Source organism: Perca fluviatilis, chromosome 6, assembly GCF_010015445.1.
Source record: "Perca fluviatilis chromosome 6, GENO_Pfluv_1.0, whole genome shotgun sequence".
In the NCBI taxonomy this organism is placed as follows: Eukaryota; Metazoa; Chordata; class Actinopteri; order Perciformes; family Percidae; genus Perca; species Perca fluviatilis.
The window spans coordinates 7,674,368-7,697,249 of NC_053117.1; the positions used below are offsets into that span (position 1 = coordinate 7,674,368).

At 38.9% G+C, this 22,882-nt stretch overlaps 3 non-coding genes and 8 pseudogenes across 3 annotated transcripts; all 11 read left to right on the forward strand.

Annotated features, from left to right (window-relative positions):
* The first annotated feature begins 6,673 nt into the window (after positions 1-6,673).
* LOC120561487 lies at positions 6,674-6,782 on the forward strand (annotated as a pseudogene).
* Positions 6,783-9,078: 2,296 nt separating this feature from the next.
* On the forward strand, positions 9,079-9,187 carry LOC120561489 (annotated as a pseudogene).
* A 1,090-nt stretch (positions 9,188-10,277) lies between these two features.
* LOC120561481 lies at positions 10,278-10,396 on the forward strand. The gene has a single exon (XR_005639603.1). It is a non-coding gene; the product is annotated as a 5S ribosomal RNA (ribosomal RNA).
* Positions 10,397-11,485: 1,089 nt separating this feature from the next.
* Positions 11,486-11,601, forward strand: LOC120561490 (annotated as a pseudogene).
* Positions 11,602-15,102: 3,501 nt separating this feature from the next.
* On the forward strand, positions 15,103-15,220 carry LOC120561488 (annotated as a pseudogene).
* Positions 15,221-16,306: 1,086 nt separating this feature from the next.
* On the forward strand, positions 16,307-16,425 carry LOC120561492. The gene has a single exon (XR_005639604.1). It is a non-coding gene; the product is annotated as a 5S ribosomal RNA (ribosomal RNA).
* A 1,087-nt stretch (positions 16,426-17,512) lies between these two features.
* Positions 17,513-17,630, forward strand: LOC120561482 (annotated as a pseudogene).
* Positions 17,631-18,723: 1,093 nt separating this feature from the next.
* Positions 18,724-18,842, forward strand: LOC120561498. The gene has a single exon (XR_005639610.1). It is a non-coding gene; the product is annotated as a 5S ribosomal RNA (ribosomal RNA).
* Positions 18,843-19,926: 1,084 nt separating this feature from the next.
* LOC120561486 lies at positions 19,927-20,047 on the forward strand (annotated as a pseudogene).
* A 1,093-nt stretch (positions 20,048-21,140) lies between these two features.
* Positions 21,141-21,261, forward strand: LOC120561485 (annotated as a pseudogene).
* Positions 21,262-22,353: 1,092 nt separating this feature from the next.
* On the forward strand, positions 22,354-22,467 carry LOC120561491 (annotated as a pseudogene).
* The last annotated feature ends 415 nt before the right edge of the window (positions 22,468-22,882 follow it).

Below are 22,882 nucleotides of genomic sequence, written 5' to 3' on the forward strand. Positions count from 1 at the left end.
CCTAACTGTTTAAGCTTACATTGAAAATGCTAGCGGTTAGCCTGTTGGGTAGCTGGAAAGTTTGTGTGATCTATAAAATCAGTGTTGATACAAGCATCAGTGTTCCTTGAATTGCTTATTTAGCTTTTCTTGTATTGGTGCTCTTTTCCAGGGCATATACTACTCTCAGCTTTATTGTAGCTTTTGGGAAGGGTTATGGTTATGGTTATTGTATTTAGCAGACACTTTTGTCCAAAGCGACAAAATATGAATCCAATTCAAATTAAGAGTAAACACTTTTTAAAAGTTGCTAAGCCAATATTAAACAAAATAGTAATAATAACAATAATGGCAATACAATATCAAATATCAATAATAATAAAAAAATAAAAGTACCATAAATATACAAATCATAACTGTAAGAATTAATTAATTATTTAAGTGTAAGATCAACACATAAGTCTTGAGACCCCTCTTGAATGATCCAAAACTATCACATGAACGCAGAACACTAGGCAACTCATATCATAGAATGCACGTATATTTTAAGAGGACTGTCTGCAGGGAATGTGTCTGACCAATCACAGTCTGGGGCCAAAAATGCCAGGGCCGATATTTTTGTCCCAGTCCAGCCCTGGACGTGAAGTAATATAAATAGTAGAGTTGAGCCGGATACTCGGCTGAAACGAGTATCCGGTACGGATAAAGCACTTTTGCCGAGTACGAGTATTATACGAGTAATATGAGTCAATATCTGTGCTCGGATTGAATAAAAATCGTCATTGGGTATCTGACTGTGTCTGCGTTCTGTGATAGGCTAGTCACACAGCGCCCCTCCCCTACACACTCGCTCTGCTCACTCACACACAGAACACTGAGAAGAGAACAGCTATCTCTCACTCTGTCTGTCCCTCCCTCAGTCACTCAGGTTCGCGGGTCTTTTCTGTTAACATTTAGGGTTTCTTCAGGTTTGTTTTTTACTTTGGTTTGTAGTATTTACTTATTAACCAGTAGAGTTCAGGTAAACGTGGGGTTTGTTCAGACGTGGTGCTTGGTAGAATCAATGGGGTAATCTTCGCTTCAGAACTCGAACCTCCGATGGCGCCATTTTGTTGCTACAAAGGTATCACCTCCTGTTAGCATTCCACTGACCGCCATTTTTTTTTTACGTCACTTGACTGCGAATAACTTTACATCTGAAGCGTTTAAAGACTCTATTTGTCCATTGTTTAGTTCTAAAGAAACACGACAATGTATAAAAGGCTCCATTACTTTGTACCTCACGTTATGGCTCCGTAGCAGACGTTTTTGTAAAAATAGGCTAACGATTGTGTCATAACCAAGTGACTTACTGTCGCACAGTAGAGGAATTACCGTATAGTACAGGAGAAGCTTGCAGGCAGTTTCGACTTACATTAGCTGTTTAGGTTTAATTGCTAATGTTAACTAGCATGTTAGTTATCAATAATTAGCCTGTGCTGATGTTATCTCCTTACATATACCTACACTCTCTGTCTCTGTAAGATTGGGAATGATTGAGATTTCTCTTGGCACAGCTACCAAAAGACTTACAACTTTTAGACACGTTGCTCACGTCACATTTACGTTGTCTCCGTCAGTTGGAGGCTGCGCAGTAAAGCAAGGGATCACCGGAAAAGTGCTTCTAATAGCCTTCACTGGTCTCCGTCCAGAGCAACGGGATCTATTGGTCCATTATATATATGTCAATGGGTAGAATGCGACTCGCGTTGCGTCTCTGCTTGTTGGAGATTTTTTTTCTTTTTTAAACCGTCAGCTGGCTCTAACCAGTTTTTTTTACTTCACGAGTGCCTGACACTTTCTTGCTGTATTTCATAAAAAAACATAAAGGAAGTAGTGGTATAAAACTATATTACAAATTAATTAGCATTACACACTCTCTCCCTCTCTCTCTGCCCGTCATCGGAGTTTTTTTTTTTTAAAACCGTCCGCTGGCTCTAACCATTTTTTTGGAATAAATAAAAAATAAAGGTAGTTGTGGTATAAATACTTTGTTTGCTGTCGTGATCAAGCTCAATGCTCGATGCTGATGCTGTCATGTAAATAGTTTTCTAATCAGCAATAAATATAAAAATTTCTGATCAACCCATATCAATTGCATGTGTCAGTACCCAATCTGTTCCACCTGCACAATCCGATCTGCGCATGCGCAAGATGTTCACGCATGCGCTGTGGTACGAGGATTTACGACACTACCCAATCTGTTCCCACGCTAGCCTCCAGCTAACGTTAGTTTAGCTAATAGCTAATTCGGTGGACCGCTAGGTGATTATAGCAGTCTGCCCTTAGCCTCCACCGGGAAGCTAATGTTAGTTTAGCTAACGGTTAATTTGGCTAACCGCTAGCTGATTGTAGTGGTCTGCCGTTAGCCTCCACAGTTAAGCTAATGTTAGTTTAGCTAACAGCTAATTTGGCTAACCGCTAGCTGAGACAGCATGTAAACTTTAAAAGACCCTCAAAATAAAACTTGAAAATAAACGTTAACATATATAACAGCTGTTATGTCAGTTCTACTTGTGCTCATTTAAAATACAATCACTCAATACTTGTCTTTATTGTTATTACTGTAAAGTCTTAATTTAGCTGTAGCCTGCTTTTCCCATTATGTTTGACTTAACGTTATTTTAGACCAAATCTAGCTGTCCGTTCTGCCTGCACGATCCGTTCTGCGCATGCGTTATTTTAGACTGAAGGCTGTCTGCTAGCAGTTAGCCGAATTAGCTGTTAGCTATTCCGGTGGAGGCTAGCGTGGAACAGATTGGGCAGGTCGTAAAACAGTATTATCATCTGCGCATACGTCATGGCATACGTGTCATCTTGCACATGCGCAGAACGGATCGTGCCGGTGGAACGGATCGGGTACTGACAGCATGCTTAAAATAACATACCGGTTAAAGCCCCGCCCATTTCAAGACAACCCGATCCACTTCCGGGTTAAATCCCGCCCACTTTCGGGTTAGGCCCCGCCCAGTCCGAGTACAGATACAGATACAGATAATTCATATGGTTAACAGATACAGATACAGATAATGCTGTACTCGCTCATCCCTAATAAATAGTGTTATATAACAACTCTCCACCTCAACTGCATCATTCCATGGGCTGTCTATAAATAAAACATGATGAAATGAATAAATAAATACAGTAATGAAAAAATAAACATGGGAAATAAATGTATTAATAAATATAGCAAAAGGCTAAATAAATGAATAAATATGAAACAAAACAAATAAAAGAATGCTGAAATACAGAAGTGTTAAGGCTCTGACACACCAACCCGACAGCCGACCGTCGGACTGATCATTCGGCTCCCGTATGAGGAACACACTGAAGCGACGCCAACTTGAGCATACGTTCTGCGCGTGCGCGAGACATAATACGTTCCCATAACAGCAGGTGGCGCTAATCTGTATTGTCGTCCAAAATGAAATGGCTTCTCCTGAATTTCAAAGCCGAGCATAATGCCGACTCGTTCAAAATACGATACGATCTCGTATTTTATGAAAATGGTTCACCGAAATGTGTTTCTGAAAACATTTTAAGCGGAGGCCATAAAAGAGGCCATACAGTTGCTGAATCTGTCTATTTTTGATCAACAAAGGTCAGTTTGAAAGATTTTCATAAAAGTTTGAGAGGCGTTCGTCACACTCATCCCGTTCATCATTTCAGATTGGTCATTGAGTCCGACTGCCCACTGGCCGATTCAACAAGTCAAATTGGCCCAAATTAAAGCAGACGGCTCCTCCGACTGATGACAGCACGGAACACACCGAACAGACTGGAGTCACCAACCTCACCAGACTGTCCGACGGCCGATAATCGGGTTGGTGTGTCAGTGCCTTTAAGTAGATGATAGGAAACAATTATGCAGACATGGCTTGGGCATTGTTGACCTTTTTTATACATTTATTAAACATCAAAAATTAATTCTGTAGTGCATTTAACACTGGGAGAGTTTTTGTAAATCAACATTTATGTATAAAGTATACATTTTGTTATGATGATACCAAAAATTCCCTATTCTCGTTCTTCAAGATATTTTCTATCTGGATAGTTTTGAAATCAAAGAAATCTATATTTCGGATGATGCAAATTTACAGTAATGAAAAAATAAACATGGAAATAAATAAATGTATTAATAAATATAGCAACAAGTTAACTAAATGAATAAATATGAAACAAAACAAATAAAAGAATGCTTAAAAATACACAAGTGTTAATTATAGTACAAAAAAATATGTGAATACATACAACACAAACTACAATTACTGAATAATACAAAGGTCATTTCATTTTCATTTCAGCATAACATTACCTGCAGCAGCCAACAATTCAGCATCACTTGCATAGTCAGGATCCTGCTGGAACTCGGAAACCGTAGATTCAGTCTACTTTTCTCTCTTTGATTCCATTTTCTGCAGAAAATAAAAGACAACTGTAGGGTAATCACACACATACCTGATATACTTCTGCAACACTACTACTGATTATTGCTCAACATCTTACATGAGCTGTTAACATGTCTAAAGCATAAGCTTTTGTACAGAGTAAACATTGATGTTTTACTATTGAAGGTGCTTAATTCTTCCATAAACCAAAGAGAAATTGTAATGTGATTGTAAATTCAGTAATTACAATGTAATCTTAGTTAAAGGATCTAAACGATGACCCAGATAACCCAGTTATCTTACCTCCGACCTCTTGTCAAGATGACACGTGACAGAAGGGAACTCTCTAGCAAACTCCAGCATTCGCTGCTTTTGCCAGTTTAGACGCTCATTCTTCTCACCCATTTTTTTTTTTTTTTTTTTTTTTTTTTTTTTTTTTTTTTTTTTTTTTTTAACCTTCACCTGGTGTAGTAAAATATGAAGAAATATTAATTATAGGCTCAAACCTAAAGGGGGGGCACAGATGCAATTTTCTACATGAAAATAAAGCGAACAATTTAAATCACACCATACAGAATCCATTTGAACACACACACACACACACACACACACACACACACACACACACACACACACACACACACACACACACACACACACACACATAGTTGTAATACTCATTAACACACCATGTGTTCTGTTTACATATCATATTTAGACCTCGAATTTCGACTCCACACTGTAGTAACAACATCTACAGGGTCTAAACATGCTAGCCAGATGATCTGATGAGGACATAAATACATTTTCAGAGGCCCTCAGCCCTCAAAAAAGTATGAACCAAAAATAGCCAATTCATCACTCTGTTTTTAGCGTGCATATCGCGGTTGACATGTTTACACATCTAAAGCATGATTACACATCGACTTTCAACTCCACACTGTTGTAACAGCATCTCTAGGGTCTTAAGAAGTTAGCTAAAGTGTCTGATGATGTTTTTAAACTATTTCCAGTGATCGTCAGGTCGCGTTTTAAAGGCATTTCAGAGAGATCGAACCTAGCTATTTAAACGTAATTCACAAGCGGTGGTAGCCCAGCCAATTGGTGGCATAACATTAACATCAGTAGACTACAGTGCTAACGACATATTACCATGTAAAACCTTGAATATCAGGCACATTATCCCAAAATATAACGAGGTTCATTCATTAATTAGCAGATAATTAGACCGAACTTACCTGAGACTTAAAAAAACAGTCCGGTCTGTCATCAATGGCACCGACCACAATGGCCGCCTGTACTGCTCGACGATTGGTGGGTTGAGCACTCAACTGCGCTCAACTATTGGTTGGGATAGGGAAGTTCGCGAAGCTACATACCATCACCAGAGGCCGCTGCTCCTTCTTGGCTGGAGACAGAGCTGACAAGGAAACTGCATGGAGGATGCAACTTTTTTTTGGAAGCCACATCTTTAATTACAACTAATACAAACAACCTTACAGCGTTCAACAATTCAGCTAGGAGTTCGAAATTGTTGCCGTTTAACCAAGTCCATAACTATCCCTTATAGCAAATCACAAGTCAGTGAACGATGACCACAGTAAATGAAATAAAAATGTATTGACTTCAACGTTACAAATAACAAAAGTAGCCTACGAGAAAAATATCAAAGCTAATAAAGAATCAAGCAATAAGACACTCAGCAAGCGGCTATAGAAAAAAGAATATTCAAAAATAAAGTCAGGAACATTTTTTGTTATCATGATACCAAGCATTCAATATTCTTCTTCTTCCAGATTATTCCACACTGGATACTTTTGAAATCAAACATATCTATATTTTGGATCATGCAAATTCACGGAAGACCACAAGTCACTCAAGTCTGAGTAAAGATAAAGTTCAAAAAAGGGGAGACATAATTACTGTAATGAAAAGGTGAACATGGAAATACATAAATGCATCAACAAAATATAGCAACAGGCTAAATAAATCAATAAATATGGAACAAAACAAATTAAAGAATGCTTCAAAATACACAAGTGTTAATTATAGTACAAAATAATAAAGAGCAAAAAAGCAATTCAACTTCTTGATTGGAAAATGAATGTAGTTGAACGACCAGAGAGCTACTGCAAAATGTATAGGTGCACTTCTGGTGCCATTACATGTAGTTCAGTACTCCTCAACCCCAAACTGCGTCCTTCCACAGTTTTGACAACCTTGAGGTTTTAACCTCTATAAATAGCTCGTTTTCACCTGGTTCCCTCGCTTACGGCCATACCACCCTGAACACGTCCGATCTCGGAAGCTAAGCAGGGTCGGGTCGGGTCTGTACTTGGATGGGAGACCGCCTGGGAATACCCGGTGCTGTAAGCTTTTCTTTTTCATCAGCAGAGGGCGCTAGTGGTGGTCAAATGGTGCTTGGCAAAACACTGTCTTTATTTTCTGAGCTCACTAGATGGCGCTTTCTGTTCAACAAAGGGTTGAAAACACACTCAATAGCCATTCCTTTAACCTTTTTTCTTTCAACACAGCTCACAAAATACAGACAGCGGTTGGCGAAGCTACATTTGACCATCACCAGAGGCCGCTGCTCCTTCTTGGCTGGAGACAGAGCTGACAAGGAAACTGCATGGAGGATGCAACTTTTTTTTGGAAGCCACATCTTTAATTACAACTAATACAAACAACCTTACAGCGTTCAACAATTCAGCTAGGAGTTCGAAATTGTTGCCGTTTAACCAAGTCCATAACTATCCCTTATAGCAAATCACAAGTCAGTGAACGATGACCACAGTAAATGAAATAAAAATGTATTGACTTCAACGTTACAAATAACAAAAGTAGCCCTCGCGGAAAAATATCAAAGCTAATAAAGAATCAAGCAATAAGACACTCAGCAAGCGGCTATAGAAAAAAGAATATTCAAAAATAAAGTCAGGAACATTTTTTGTTATCATGATACCAAGCATTCAATATTCTTCTTCTTCCAGATTATTCCACACTTGATACTTTTGAAATCAAACATATCTATATTTTGGATCATGCAAATTCACGGAAGGCCACAAGTCACTCAAGTCTGAGTAAAGATAAAGTTCAAAAAAGGGGAGACATAATTACTGTAATGAAAAGGTGAACATGGAAATACATAAATGCATCAACAAAATATAGCAACAGGCTAAATAAATCAATAAATATGGAACAAAACAAATTAAAGGATGCGCTTCAAAATACACAAGTGTTAATTATAGTACAAAATAATAAAGAGCAAAAAAGCAATTCAACTTCTTGATTGGAAAATGAATGTAGTTGAACGACCAGAGAGCTACTGCAAAATGTATAGGTGCACTTCTGGTGCCATTACATGTAGTTCAGTACTCCTCAACCCCAAACTGCGTCCTTCCACAGTTTTGACAACCTTGAGGTTTTAACCTCTATAAATAGCTCGTTTTCACCTGGTTCCCGTTGCTTACGGCCATACCACCCTGAACCGCCGATCGCCGATCTCGCGGAAGCTAAGCAGGGTCGGGCCCGGGTCAGTTACTTGGATGGGAGACCGCCTGGGAATACCCGGTGCTGTAAGCTTTTCTTTTCATCAGCAGAGGGCGCTAGTGGTGGTCAAATGGTGCTTGGCAAAACACTGTCTTTATTTTCTGAGCTCACTAGATGGCGCTTTCTGTTCAACAAAGGGTTGAAAACACACTCAATAGCCATTCCTTTAACTTTTTTTCTTTCAACACAGCTCACAAAATACAGACAGCGGTTGGCGAAGCTACATTTGACCATCACCAGAGGGCCGCTGCTCCTTCTTGGCTGGAGACAGAGCTGACAAGGAAACTGCATGGAGGATGCAACTTTTTTTGGAAGCCACATCTTTAATTACAACTAATACAAACAACCTTACAGCGTTCAACAATTCAGCTAGGAGTTCGAAATTGTTGCCGTTTAACTCAAGTCCATAACTATCCCTTATAGCAAATCACAAGTCAGTGAACGATGACCACAGTAAATGAAATAAAAATGTATTGACTTCAACGTTACAAATAACAAAAGTAGCCTACGAGAAAAATATCAAAGCTAATAAAGAATCAAGCAATAAGACACTCAGCAAGCGGCTATAGAAAAAAGAATATTCAAAAATAAAGTCAGGAACATTTTTTGTTATCATGATACCAAGCATTCAATATTCTTCTTCTTCCAGATTATTCCACACTTGATACTTTTGAAATCAAACATATCTATATTTTGGATCATGCAAATTCACGGAAGACCACAAGTCACTCAAGTCTGAGTAAAGATAAAGTTCAAAAAAGGGGAGACATAATTACTGTAATGAAAAGGTGAACATGGAAATACATAAATGCATCAACAAAATATAGCAACAGGCTAAATAAATCAATAAATATGGAACAAAACAAATTAAAGAATGCTTCAAAATACACAAGTGTTAATTATAGTACAAAACAATAAAGAGCAAAAAAGCAATTCAACTTCTTGATTGGAAAATGAATGTAGTTGAACGACCAGAGAGCTACTGCAAAATGTATAGGTGCACTTCTGGTGCGATTACATGTAGTTCAGTACTCCTCAACCCCAAACTGCGTCCTTCCACAGTTTTGACAACCTTGAGGTTTTAACCTCTATAAATAGCTTGTTTTCACCTGGTTCCATCACTTACGGCCATACCACCGTGAACACGTCCGATCTCGGAAGCTAAGCAGGGTCGGGCCGGGTCTGTACTTGGATGGGAGACCGCCTGGGAATACCCGGTGCTGTAAGCTTTTCTTTTTCATCAGCAGAGGGCGCTAGTGGTGGTCAAATGGTGCTTGGCAAAACACTGTCTTTATTTTCTGAGCTCACTAGATGGCGCTTTCTGTTCAACAAAGGGTTGAAAACACACTCAATAGCCATTCCTTTAACCTTTTTTCTTTCAACACAGCTCACAAAATACAGACAGCGGTTGGCGAAGCTACATTTGACCATCACCAGAGGCGCGGCTCCTCTTTGGCTCGAGAAAGAGCTGACAAGGAAAAACTGCATGGAGGATGCAACTTTTTTTTGGAAGCCACATCTTTAATTACAACTAATATAAACAACCTTACAGCGTTCAACAATTCAGCTAGGAGTTCGAAATTGTTGCCGTTTAACCAAGTCCATAACTATCCCTTATAGCAAATCACAAGTCAGTGAACGATGACCACAGTAAATGAAATAAAAATGTATTGACTTCAACGTTACAAATAACAAAAGTAGCCTACGAGAAAAATATCAAAGCTAATAAAGAATCAAGCAATAAGACACTCAGCAAGCGGCTATAGAAAAAAGAATATTCAAAAATAAAGTCAGGAACATTTTTTGTTATCATGATACCAAGCATTCAATATTCTTCTTCTTCCAGATTATTCCACACTTGATACTTTTGAAATCAAACATATCTATATTTTGGATCATGCAAATTCACGGAAGACCACAAGTCACTCAAGTCTGAGTAAAGATAAAGTTCAAAAAAGGGGGGAGACATAATTACTGTAATGAAAAGGTGAACATGGAAATACATAAATGCATCAACAAAATATAGCAACAGGCTAAATAAATCAATAAATATGGAACAAAACAAATTAAAGAATGCTTCAAAATACACAAGTGTTAATTATAGTACAAAATAATAAAGAGCAAAAAAGCAATTCAACTTCTTGATTGGAAAATGAATGTAGTTGAACGACCAGAGAGCTACTGCAAAATGTATAGGTGCACTTCTGGTGCCATTACATGTAGTTCAGTACTCCTCAACCCCAAACTGCGTCCTTCCACAGTTTTGACAACCTTGAGGTTTTAACCTCTATAAATAGCTCGTTTTCACCTGGTTCCCTCGCTTACGGCCATACCACCCTGAACACGCCCGATCTCGTCCGATCTCGGAAGCTAAGCAGGGTCGGGCCGGGTCAGTACTTGGATGGGAGACCGCCTGGGAATACCCGGTGCTGTAAGCTTTTCTTTTTCATCAGCAGAGGGCGCTAGTGGTGGTCAAATGGTGCTTGGCAAAACACTGTCTTTATTTTCTGAGCTCACTAGATGGCGCTTTCTGTTCAACAAAGGGTTGAAAACACACTCAATAGCCATTCCTTTAACCTTTTTTCTTTCAACACAGCTCACAAAATACAGACAGCGGTTGGCGAAGCTACATTTGACCATCACCAGAGGCCGCTGCTCCTTCTTGGCTGGAGACAGAGCTGACAAGGAAACTGCATGGAGGATGCAACTTTTTTTTGGAAGCCACATCTTTAATTACAACTAATACAAACAACCTTACAGCGTTCAACAATTCAGCTAGGAGTTCGAAATTGTTGCCGTTTAACCAAGTCCATAACTATCCCTTATAGCAAATCACAAGTCAGTGAACGATGACCACGGTAAATGAAATAAAAATGTATTGACTTCAACGTTACAAATAACAAAAGTAGCCTACGAGAAAAATATCAAAGCTAATAAAGAATCAAGCAATAAGACACTCAACAAGCAGGCTATAGAAAAAAGAATATTCAAAAATAAAGTCAGGAACATTTTTTGTTATCATGATACCAAGCATTCAATATTCTTCTTCTTCCAGATTATTCCACACTGGATACTTTTGAAATCAAACATATCTATATTTTGGATCATGCAAATTCACGAGAAGACCACAAGTCACTCAAGTCTGAGTAAAGATAAAGTTCAAAAAGAGGGAGACATAATTACTGTAATGAAAAGGTGAACATGGAAATACATAAATGCATCAACAAAATATAGCAACAGGCTAAATAAATCAATAAATATGGAACAAAACAAATTAAAGAATGCTTCAAAATACACAAGTGTTAATTATAGTACAAAATAATAAAGAGCAAAAAAGCAATTCAACTTCTTGATTGGAAAATGAATGTAGTTGAACGACCAGAGAGCTACTGCAAAATGTATAGGTGCACTTCTGGTGCCATTACATGTAGTTCAGTACTCCTCAACCCCAAACTGCGTCCTTCCACAGTTTTGACAACCTTGAGGTTTTAACCTCTATAAATAGCTCCGTTTTCACCTGGTTCCTCGCTTACGGCCATACCCCCCTGAACCGCACGATCGGCCGATCTCGGAAGCTAAGCAGGGTCGGGCGGGGTCAGTACTTGGATGGGAGACCGCCTGGGAATACCCGGTGCTGTAAGCTTTTCTTTTTCATCAGCAGAGGGCGCTAGTGGTGGTCAAATGGTGCTTGGCAAAACACTGTCTTTATTTTCTGAGCTCACTAGATGGCGCTTTCTGTTCAACAAAGGGTTGAAAACACACTCAATAGCCATTCCTTTAACCTTTTTTCTTTCAACACAGCTCACAAAATACAGACAGCGGTTGGCGAAGCTACATTTGACCATCACCAGAGGCCGCTGCTCTCTTGGCTGGAGACAGAGCTGACAAGGGAAACTGCATGGAGGATGCAACTTTTTTTGGAAGCCACATCTTTAATTACAACTAATACAAACAACCTTACAGCGTTCAACAATTCAGCTAGGAGTTCGAAATTGTTGCCGTTTAACCAAGTCCATAACTATCCCTTATAGCAAATCACAAGTCAGTGAACGATGACCACGGTAAATGAAATAAAAATGTATTGACTTCAACGTTACAAATAACAAAAGTAGCCTACGAGAAAAATATCAAAGCTAATAAAGAATCAAGCAATAAGACACTCAGCAAGCGGCTATAGAAAAAAGAATATTCAAAAATAAAGTCAGGAACATTTTTTGTTATCATGATACCAAGCATTCAATATTCTTCTTCTTCCAGATTATTCCACACTGGATACTTTTGAAATCAAACATATCTATATTTTGGATCATGCAAATTCACGGAAGACCACAAGTCACTCAAGTCTGAGTAAAGATAAAGTTCAAAAAAGGGGAGACATAATTACTGTAATGAAAAGGTAACATGGAAATATACATAAATGCATCAACAAAATATAGCAATAATAAATCAATAAATATGGAACAAAAAAAATTAAAGAATGCTTCAAAATACACAAGTGTTAATTATAGTACAAAATAATAAAAGAGCAAAAAAGCAATTCAACTTCTTGATTGGAAAATGAATGTAGTTGAACGACCAGAGAGCTACTGCAAAATGTATAGGTGCACTTCTGGTGCCATTACATGTAGTTCAGTACTCCTCAACCCCAAACTGCGTCCTTCCACAGTTTTGACAACCTTGAGGTTTTAACCTCTATAAATAGCCTCGTTTTCACCTGGTTCCTCGCATCGGCCATACCACCCTGAACACGCCCGATCTCGTCCGGATCTCCGAAGCTCAAGTACGGGCCAGGTCAGTACTTGGATGGGAGACCGCCTGGGAATACCCGGTGCTGTAAGCTTTTCTTTTCATCAGCAGAGGGCGCTAGTGGTGGTCAAATGGTGCTTGGCAAAACACTGTCTTTATTTTCTGAGCTCACTAGATGGCTTTCTGCTTCAACAAAGGGTTGAAAACACACTCAATAGCCATTCCTTTAACCTTTTTTCTTTCAACACAGCTCACAAAATACAGACAGCGGTTGGCGTAAGCTACATTTGACCATCACCAGAGGCCGCTGCTCCTTCTTGGCTGGAGACAGAGCTGACAAGGAAACTGCATGGAGGATGCAACTTTTTTTGGAAGCCACATCTTTAATTACAACTAATACAAACAACCTTACAGCGTTCAGTTCAATTCAACTAATCCAGGGAGTTCGAAATTGTTGCCGTTTAACCCCAAGTCCATAACTATCCCTTTATAGCAAATCACAAGTCAGTGAACGATGACCACGGTAAATGAAATAAAAATGTATTGACTTCAACGTTACAAATAACAAAAGTAGCCTAAGGAAAAATATCAAAGCTAATAAAGAATCAAGCAATAAGACACTCAGCAAGCGGCTATAGAAAAAGAATATTCAAAAATAAAGTCAGGAACATTTTTTGTTATCATGATACCAAGCATTCAATATTCTTCTTCTTCCAGATTATTCCACACTGGATACTTTTGAAATCAAACATATCTATATTTTGGATCATGCAAATTCACGGAAGACCACAAGTCACTCAAGTCTGAGTAAAGATAAAGTTCAAAAAAGGGGGGAGACATAATTACTGTAATGAAAAGGTGAACATGGAAATACATAAATGCATCAACAAAATATAGCAACAGGCTAAATAAATCAATAAATATGGAACAAAACAAATTAAAGAATGCTTCAAAATACACAAGTGTTAATTATAGTACAAAATAATAAAGAGCAAAAAAGCAATTCAACTTGCTGATTGGAAAATGAATGTAGTTGAACGACCAGAGAGCTACTGCAAAATGTATAGGTGCACTTCTGGTGCCATTACATGTAGTTCAGTACTCCTCAACCCCAAACTGCGTCCTTCCACAGTTTTGACAACCTTGAGGTTTTAACCTCTATAAATAGCTTCGTTTTCACCTGGTTCCCTCGCTTACGCGCCATACCACCCTGAACAGATTCGTCCGATCCGCGAAGCTAAGCAGGGTCGGGCCGGGTCAGTAAACGGATGGAGAGACCGCCTGGGAATACCGGGTGCTGTAAGCTTTTCTTTTTCATCAGCAGAGGGCGCTAGTTGGTGGTCAAATGGTGCTTGGCAAAACACTGTCTTTATTTTCTGAGCTCACTAGATGGCGCTTTCTGTTCAACAAAGGGTTGAAAACACACTCAATAGCCATTCCTTTAACCTTTTTTCTTTCAACACAGCTCACAAAATACAGACAGCGGTTGCGAAGCTACATTTGACCATCACCAGAGGCCGCTGCTCCTTCTTGGCTGGAGACAGAGCTGACAAGGAAACTGCATGGAGGATGCAACTTTTTTTGGAAGCCACATCTTTAATTACAACTAATACAAACAACCTTACAGCGTTCAACAATTCAGCTAGGAGTTCAGAAATTGTTGCCGTTTAATCCAAGTCCATAACTATCCCTTATAGCAAATCACAAGTCAGTGAACGATGACCACGGTAAATGAAATAAAAATGTATTGACTTCAACGTTACAAATAACAAAAGTAGCCTAAAGTAGAAAAATATCAAAGCTAATAAAGAATCAAGCAAAAGACACTCACCAACACGCGGCTATAGAAAAAGAATATTCAAAAATAAAGTCAGGAACATTTTTTTTTATCATGATACCAAGCATTCAATATTCTTCTTCTTCCAGATTATTCCACACTGGATACTTTTGAAATCAAACATATCTATATTTTTGGATCATGCAAATTCACGGAAGACCACAAGTCACTCAAGTCTGAGTAAAGATAAAGTTCAAAAAAGGGGAGACATAATTACTGTAATGAAAAGGTGAACATGGAAATACATAAATGCATCAACAAAATATAGCAACAGGCTAAATAAATCAATAAATATGGAACAAAACAAATTAAAGAAAGCTTCAAAATACACAAGTGTTAATTATAGTACAAAATAATAAAGAGCAAAAAAGCAATTCAACTTCTTGATTGGAAAATGAATGTAGTTGAACGACCAGAGAGCTACTGCAAAATGTATAGGTGCACTTCTGGTGCCATTACATGTAGTTCAGTACTCCTCAACCCCAAACTGCGTCCTTCCACAGTTTTGACAACCTTGAGGTTTTAACCTCTATAAATAGCTCGTTTTCACCTGGTTCCCTACCCTACGGCCATACCACCCTGAACACGCCCGATCTCGTCCGATCTCGGAAGCTAAGCAGGGTCGGGCCGAGTCAGGTATGGATGGGAGACCGCCTGGGAATACCCGGTGCTGTAAGCTTTTCTTTTCATCAGCAGAGGGCGCTAGTGGTGGTCAAATGGTGCTTGGCAAAACACTGTCTTTATTTTCTGAGCTCACTAGATGGCGCTTCTGTTCAACAAAGGGTTGAAAACACACTCAATAGCCATTCCTTTAACCTTTTTTCTTTCAACACAGCTCACAAAATACAGACAGCGGTTGGCGAAAGCTACATTTGACCATCACCAGAGGCCGCTGCTCCGTCTTGGCTGGAGACAGAGCTGACAAGGAAACTGCATGGAGGATGCAACTTTTTTTTGGAAGCCACATCTTTAATTACAACTAATACAAACAACCTTACAGCGTTCAACAATTCAGCTAGGAGTTCGAAATTGTTGCCGTTTAACCAAGTCCATAACTATCCCTTATAGCAAATCACAAGTCAGTGAACGATGACCACGGTAAATGAAATAAAAATGTATTGACTTCAACGTTACAAATAACAAAAGTAGCCTACGAGAAAAATATCAAAGCTAATAAAGAATCAAGCAATAAGACACTCAGCAAGCGGCTATAGAAAAAAGAATATTCAAAAATAAAGTCAGGAACATTTTTTGTTATCATGATACCAAGCATTCAATATTCTTCTTCTTCCAGATTATTCCACACTGGATACTTTTGAAATCAAACATATCTATATTTTGGATCATGCAAATTCACGGAAGACCACAAGTCACTCAAGTCTGAGTAAAGATAAAGTTCAAAAAAGGGGAGACATAATTACTGTAATGAAAAGGTGAACATGGAAATACATAAATGCATCAACAAAATATAGCAACAGGCTAAATAAATCAATAAATATGGAACAAAACAAATTAAAGAATGCTTCAAAATACACAAGTGTTAATTATAGTACAAAATAATAAAGAGCAAAAAAGCAATTCAACTTCTTGATTGGAAAATGAATGTAGTTGAACGACCAGAGAGCTACTGCAAAATGTATAGGTGCACTTCTGGTGCCATTACATGTAGTTCAGTACTCCTCAACCCCAAACTGCGTCCTTCCACAGTTTTGACAACCTTGAGGTTTTAACCTCTATAAATAGCTCGTTTTCACCTGGTTCCCTCGCTTACGGCCATACCACCCTGAACACGCCCGATCTCGTCCGATCTCGGAAGCTAAGCAGGGTCGGGCCGGGTCAGTACTTGGATGGGAGACCGCCTGGGAATACCCGGTGCTGTAAGCTTTTCTTTTTCATCAGCAGAGGGCGCTAGTGGTGGTCAAATGGTGCTTGGCAAAACACTGTCTTTATTTTCTGAGCTCACTAGATGGCGCTTTCTGTTCAACAAAGGGTTGAAAACACACTCAATAGCCATTCCTTTAACCTTTTTTCTTTCAACACAGCTCACAAAATACAGACAGCGGTTGGCGAAGCTACATTTGACCATCACCAGAGGCCGCTGCTCCTTCTTGGCTGGAGACAGAGCTGACAAGGAAACTGCATGGAGGATGCAACTTTTTTTTGGAAGCCACATCTTTAATTACAACTAATACAAACAACCTTACAGCGTTCAACAATTCAGCTAGGAGTTCGAAATTGTTGCCGTTTAACCAAGTCCATAACTATCCCTTATAGCAAATCACAAGTCAGTGAACGATGACCACGGTAAATGAAATAAAAATGTATTGACTTCAACGTTACAAATAACAAAAGTAGCCTACGAGAAAAATATCAAAGCTAATAAAGAATCAAGCAATAAGACACTCAGCAAGCGGCTATAGAAAAAAGAATATTCAAAAATAAAGTCAGGAACATTTTTTGTTATCATGATACCAAGCATTCAATATTCTTCTTCTTCCAGATTATTCCACACTGGATACTTTTGAAATCAAACATATCTATATTTTGGATCATGCAAATTCACGGAAGACCACAAGTCACTCAAGTCTGAGTAAAGATAAAGTTCAAAAAAGGGGAGACATAATTACTGTAATGAAAAGGTGAACATGGAAATACATAAATGCATCAACAAAATATAGCAACAGGCTAAATAAATCAATAAATATGGAACAAAACAAATTAAAGAATGCTTCAAAATACACAAGTGTTAATTATAGTACAAAATAATAAAGAGCAAAAAAGCAATTCAACTTCTTGATTGGAAAATGAATGTAGTTGAACGACCAGAGAGCTACTGCAAAATGTATAGGTGCACTTCTGGTGCCATTACATGTAGTTCAGTACTCCTCAACCCCAAACTGCGTCCTTCCACAGTTTTGACAACCTTGAGGTTTTAACCTCTATAAATAGCTCGTTTTCACCTGGTTCCCTCGCTTACGGCCATACCACCCTGAACACGCCCGATCTCGTCCGATTCGCGAAGCTAAGCAGGGTCGGGCCGGGTCAGTACTGGATGGGAGACCGCCTGGGAATACCCGGTGCTGTAAGCTTTTCTTTTTCATCAGCAGAGGGCGCTAGTGGTGGTCAAATGGTGCTTGGCAAAACACTGTCTTTATTTTCTGAGCTCACTAGATGGCGCTTTCTGTTCAACAAAGGGTTGAAAACACACTCAATAGCCATTCCTTTAACCTTTTTTCTTTCAACACAGCTCACAAAATACAGACAGCGGTTGGCGAAGCTACATTTGACCATCACCAGAGGCCGCTCTGCTCCTTCTGGCTGGAGACAGAGCTGACAAAGGAAACTGCATGGAGGATGCAACTTTTTTTGGAAGCCACATCTTTAATTACAACTAATACAAACAACCTTACAGCGTTCAACAATTCAGCTAGGAGTTCGAAATTGTTGCCGTTTAACCAAGTCCATAACTATCCCTTATAGCAAATCACAAGTCAGTGAACGATGACCACGGTAAATGAAATAAAAATGTATTGACTTCAACGTTACAAATAACAAAAGTAGCCTACGGAAAAAATATCAAAGCTAATAAAGAATCAAGCAATAAGACACTCAGCAAGCGGCTATAGAAAAAAGAATATTCAAAAATAAAGTCAGGAACATTTTTTTATCATGATACCAAGCATTCAATATTCTTCTTCTTCCAGATTATTCCACACTGGATACTTTTGAAATCAAACATATCTATATTTTGGATCATGCAAATTCAACGGAAGACCACAAGTCACTCAAGTCTGAGTAAAGATAAAGTGCAAAAAAAGGGAGACATAATTACTGTAATGAAAAGGTGAACATGGAAATACATAAATGCATCAACAAAATATAGCAACAGGCTAAATAAATCAATAAATATGGAACAAAACAAATTAAAGAATGCTTCAAAATACACAAGTGTTAATTATAGTACAAAATAATAAAGAGCAAAAAAGCAATTCAACTTCTTGATTGGAAAATGAATGTAGTTGAACGACCAGAGAGCTACTGCAAAATGTATAGGTGCACTTCTGGTGCCATTACATGTAGTTCAGGAACTCCTCAACCCCAAACTTGCGTCCCTTTCCACAGTTTTGACAACCTTGAGGTTTTAACCTCTATAAATAGCTCGTTTTTTTCACCTGGTTCCTCGCTACGGCCATACCACCCTGAACACGCCCGATCTCGTCCGGATCTCGGAAGCTAAGCAGGGTCGGGCCGGGTCAGTACTTGGATGGGAGACCGCCTGGGAATACCCGGTGCTGTAAGCTTTTCTTTTTCATCAGCAGAGGGCGCTAGTGGTGGTCAAATGGTGCTTGGCAAAACACTGTCTTTATTTTCTGAGCTCACTAGATGGCGCTTTCTGTTCAACAAAGGGTTGAAAACACACTCAATAGCCATTCCTTTAACCTTTTTTCTTTCAACACAGCTCACAAAATACAGACAGCGGTTGGCGAAGCTACATTTGACCATCACCAGAGGCCGCTGCTCCTTCTTGGCTGGAGACAGAGCTGACAAGGAAACTGCATGGAGGATGCAACTTTTTTTTGGAAGCCACATCTTTAATTACAACTAATACAAACAACCTTACAGCGTTCAACAATTCAGCTAGGAGTTCGAAATTGTTGCCGTTTAACCAAGTCCATAACTATCCCTTATAGCAAATCACAAGTCAGTGAACGATGACCACGGTAAATGAAATAAAAATGTATTGACTTCAACGTTACAAATAACAAAAGTAGCCTACGAGAAAAATATAAAGCTAATAAAGAATCAAGCAATAAGACACTCAGCAAGCGGCTATAAAGAAAAAGAATATTCAAAAATAAAGTCAGGAACATTTTTTGTTATCATGATACCAAGCATTCAATATTCTTCTTCTTCCAGATTATTCCACACTGGATACTTTTGAAATCAAACATATCTATATTTTGGATCATGCAAATTCACGGAAGACCACAAGTCACTCAAGTCTGAGTAAAGATAAAGTTCAAAAAAGGGGAGACATAATTACTGTAATGAAAAGGTGAACATGGAAATACATAAATGCATCAACAAAATATAGCAACAGGCTAAATAAATCAATAAATATGGAACAAAACAAATTAAAGAATGCTTCAAAATACACAAGTGTTAATTATAGTACAAAATAATAAAGAGCAAAAAAGCAATTCAACTTCTTGATTGGAAAATGAATGTAGTTGAACGACCAGAGAGCTACTGCAAAATGTATAGGGTACTTCTGGTGCCATTACATGTAGTTCAGTACTCCTCAACCCCAAACTGCGTCCTTCCACAGTTTTGACAACCTTGAGGTTTTAACCTCTATAAATAGCTCGTTTTCACCTGGTTCCTCTACGCGGCCATATACCACCCCGAACACGCCCGATCTCGTCCGATCTCGGAAGCTAAGCAGGGTCGGGCCGGGTCAGTACTTGGATGGGAGACCGCCTGGGAATACCCGGTGCTGTAAGCTTTTCTTTTTCATCAGCAGAGGGCGCTAGTGGTGGTCAAATGGTGCTTGGCAAAACACTGTCTTTATTTTCTGAGCTCACTAGATGGCGCTTTCTGTTCAACAAAGGGTTGAAAACACACTCAATAGCCATTCCTTTAACCTTTTTTCTTTCAACACAGCTCACAAAATACAGACAGCGGTTTACGGCTACATTTGACCATCACCAGAGGCGCTGCTTCTTCTTGGCTGGAGACAGAGCTGACAAGGAAACTGCATGGAGGATGCAACTTTTTTTTGGAAGCCACATCTTTAATTACAACTAATACAAACAACCTTACAGCGTTCAACAATTCAGCTAGGAGTTCGAAATTGTTGCCGTTTAACCAAGTCCATAACTATCCCTTATAGCAAATCACAAGTCAGTGAACGATGACCACGGTAAATGAAATAAAAATGTATTGACTTCAACGTTACAAATAACAAAAGTAGCCTACGAGAAAAATATCAAAGCTAATAAAGAATCAAGCAATAAGACACTCAGCAAGCGGCTATAGAAAAAAGAATATTCAAAAATAAAGTCAGGAACATTTTTTGTTATCATGATACCAAGCATTCAATATTCTTCTTCTTCCAGATTATTCCACACTGGATACTTTTGAAATCAAACATATCTATATTTTGGATCATGCAAATTCACGGAAGAAACACCAAATCACAACACCAAGTCTGAGTAAAGATAAAGTTCAAAAAAGGGGGAGACATAATTACTGTAATGAAAAGGTGAACATGGAAATACATAAATGCATCAACAAAATATAGCAACAGGCTAAATAAATCAATAAATATGGAACAAAACAAATTAAAGAATGCTTCAAAATACACAAGTGTTAATTATAGTACAAAAAAATAAAGAGCAAAAAGCAATTCAACTTCTTGATTGGAAAATGAATGTAGTTGAACGACCAGAGAGCTACTGCAAATGTATGTATAGGTGCACTTCTGGTGCCATTACATGTAGTTCAGTACTCCTCAACCCCAAACTGCGTCCTTCCACAGTTTTGACAACCTTGAGGTTTTAACCTCTATAAATAGCTCGTTTTCACCTGGTTCCCTCGCTTACGGCCATACCACCCTTGAACACCGCCGATCTCGTCCGATCTCGGAAGCTAAGCAGGGTCGGGCCGTCAAATGTACTTGGATGGGAGACCGCCTGGGAATACCCGGTGCTGTAAGCTTTTCTTTTCATCAGCAGAGGGCGCTTAGTGGTGGTCAAATGGTGCTTGGCAAAACACTGTCTTTATTTTCTGAGCTCACTAGATGGCGCTTTCTGTTCAACAAAGGGTTAAAGAAAACACACTCAATAGCCATTCCTTTAACCTTTTTTCTTTCAACACAGCTCACAAAAATACAGACAGCGGTTGGCGAAGCTACATTTGACCATCACCAGAGCGCCGCTGCTCCTTCTTGGCTGGAGACAGAGCTGACAAGGAAACTGCATGGAGGATGCAACTTTTTTTGGAAGCCACATCTTTAATTACAACTAATACAAACAACCTTACAGCGCTCAACAATTCAGCTAGGAGTTCGAATTGTTGCTGCGTTTAACCAAGTCCATAACTATCCCTTATAGCAAATCACAAGTCAGTGAACGACGACAGCGGTAAAATGAAATAAAAATGTGTATTGACTTCAACGTCACAAATAACAAAAGTAGCCTACGTGAAAAATATCAAAGCTAATAAAGAATCAAGCAATAAGACACTCAGCAAGCGGCTATAGAAAAAAGATATTCAAAAATAAAGTCAGGAACATTTTTTGTTATCATGATACCAAGCATTCAATATTCTTCTTCTGCCAATTATTCCACACTGGATACTTTTGAAATCAAACATATCTATATTTTGGATCATGCAAACCGCCGAAGACCACAAGTCACTCAAGTCTGAGTAAAGATAAAGTTCAAAAAAGGGGAGAACATAATTACTGTAATGAAAAGGTGAACATGGAAATACATAAATGCATCAACAAAATATAGCAACAGGCTAAATAAATCACAAATATGGAACAAAACAAATTAAAGAATGCTTCCAAAATACACAAGTGTTAATTATAGTACAAAATAATAAAGAGCAAAAAAGCAATTCAACTTCTTGATTGGAAAATGAATGTAGTTGAACGACCAGAGAGCTACTGCAAAATGTATAGGTGCACTTCTGGTGCCATTACATGTAGTTCAGTACTCCTCAACCCCAAACTGCGTCCTTCCACAGTTTTGACAACCTTGAGGTTTTAACCTCTATAAATAGCTCGTTTTCACCTGGTTCCTCGCGTACGGCCATACCACACTCTGAACACGCCTCCGATCTCGGAAGCTAAGCAGGGTCGGGCCGGGCTGAGTACTTGGATGGGAGACCGCCTGGGAATACCCGGTGCTGTAAGCTTTTCTTTTCATCAGCAGAGGGCGCTAGTGGTGGTCAAATGGTGCTTGGCAAAACACTGTCTTTATTTTCTGAGCTCACTAGATGGCGCTTTCTGTTCAACAAAGGGTTGAAAACACACTCAATAGCCATTCCTTTAACCTTTTTCTTCTTTCAACACAGCTCACAAAATACAGACAGCGGTTTACGGCTACATTTGACCATCACCAGAGGCCGCTGCTCCTTCTTGGCTGGAGACAGAGCTGACAAGGAAACTGCATGGAGGATGCAACTTTTTTGGAAGCCACATCTTTAATTACAACTAATACAAACAACCTTACAGCGTTCAACAATTCAGCTAGGAGTTCGAAATTGTTGCTGCGTTAACCAAGTCCATAACTATCCCTTTATAGCAAATCACAAGTCAGTGAACGATGAC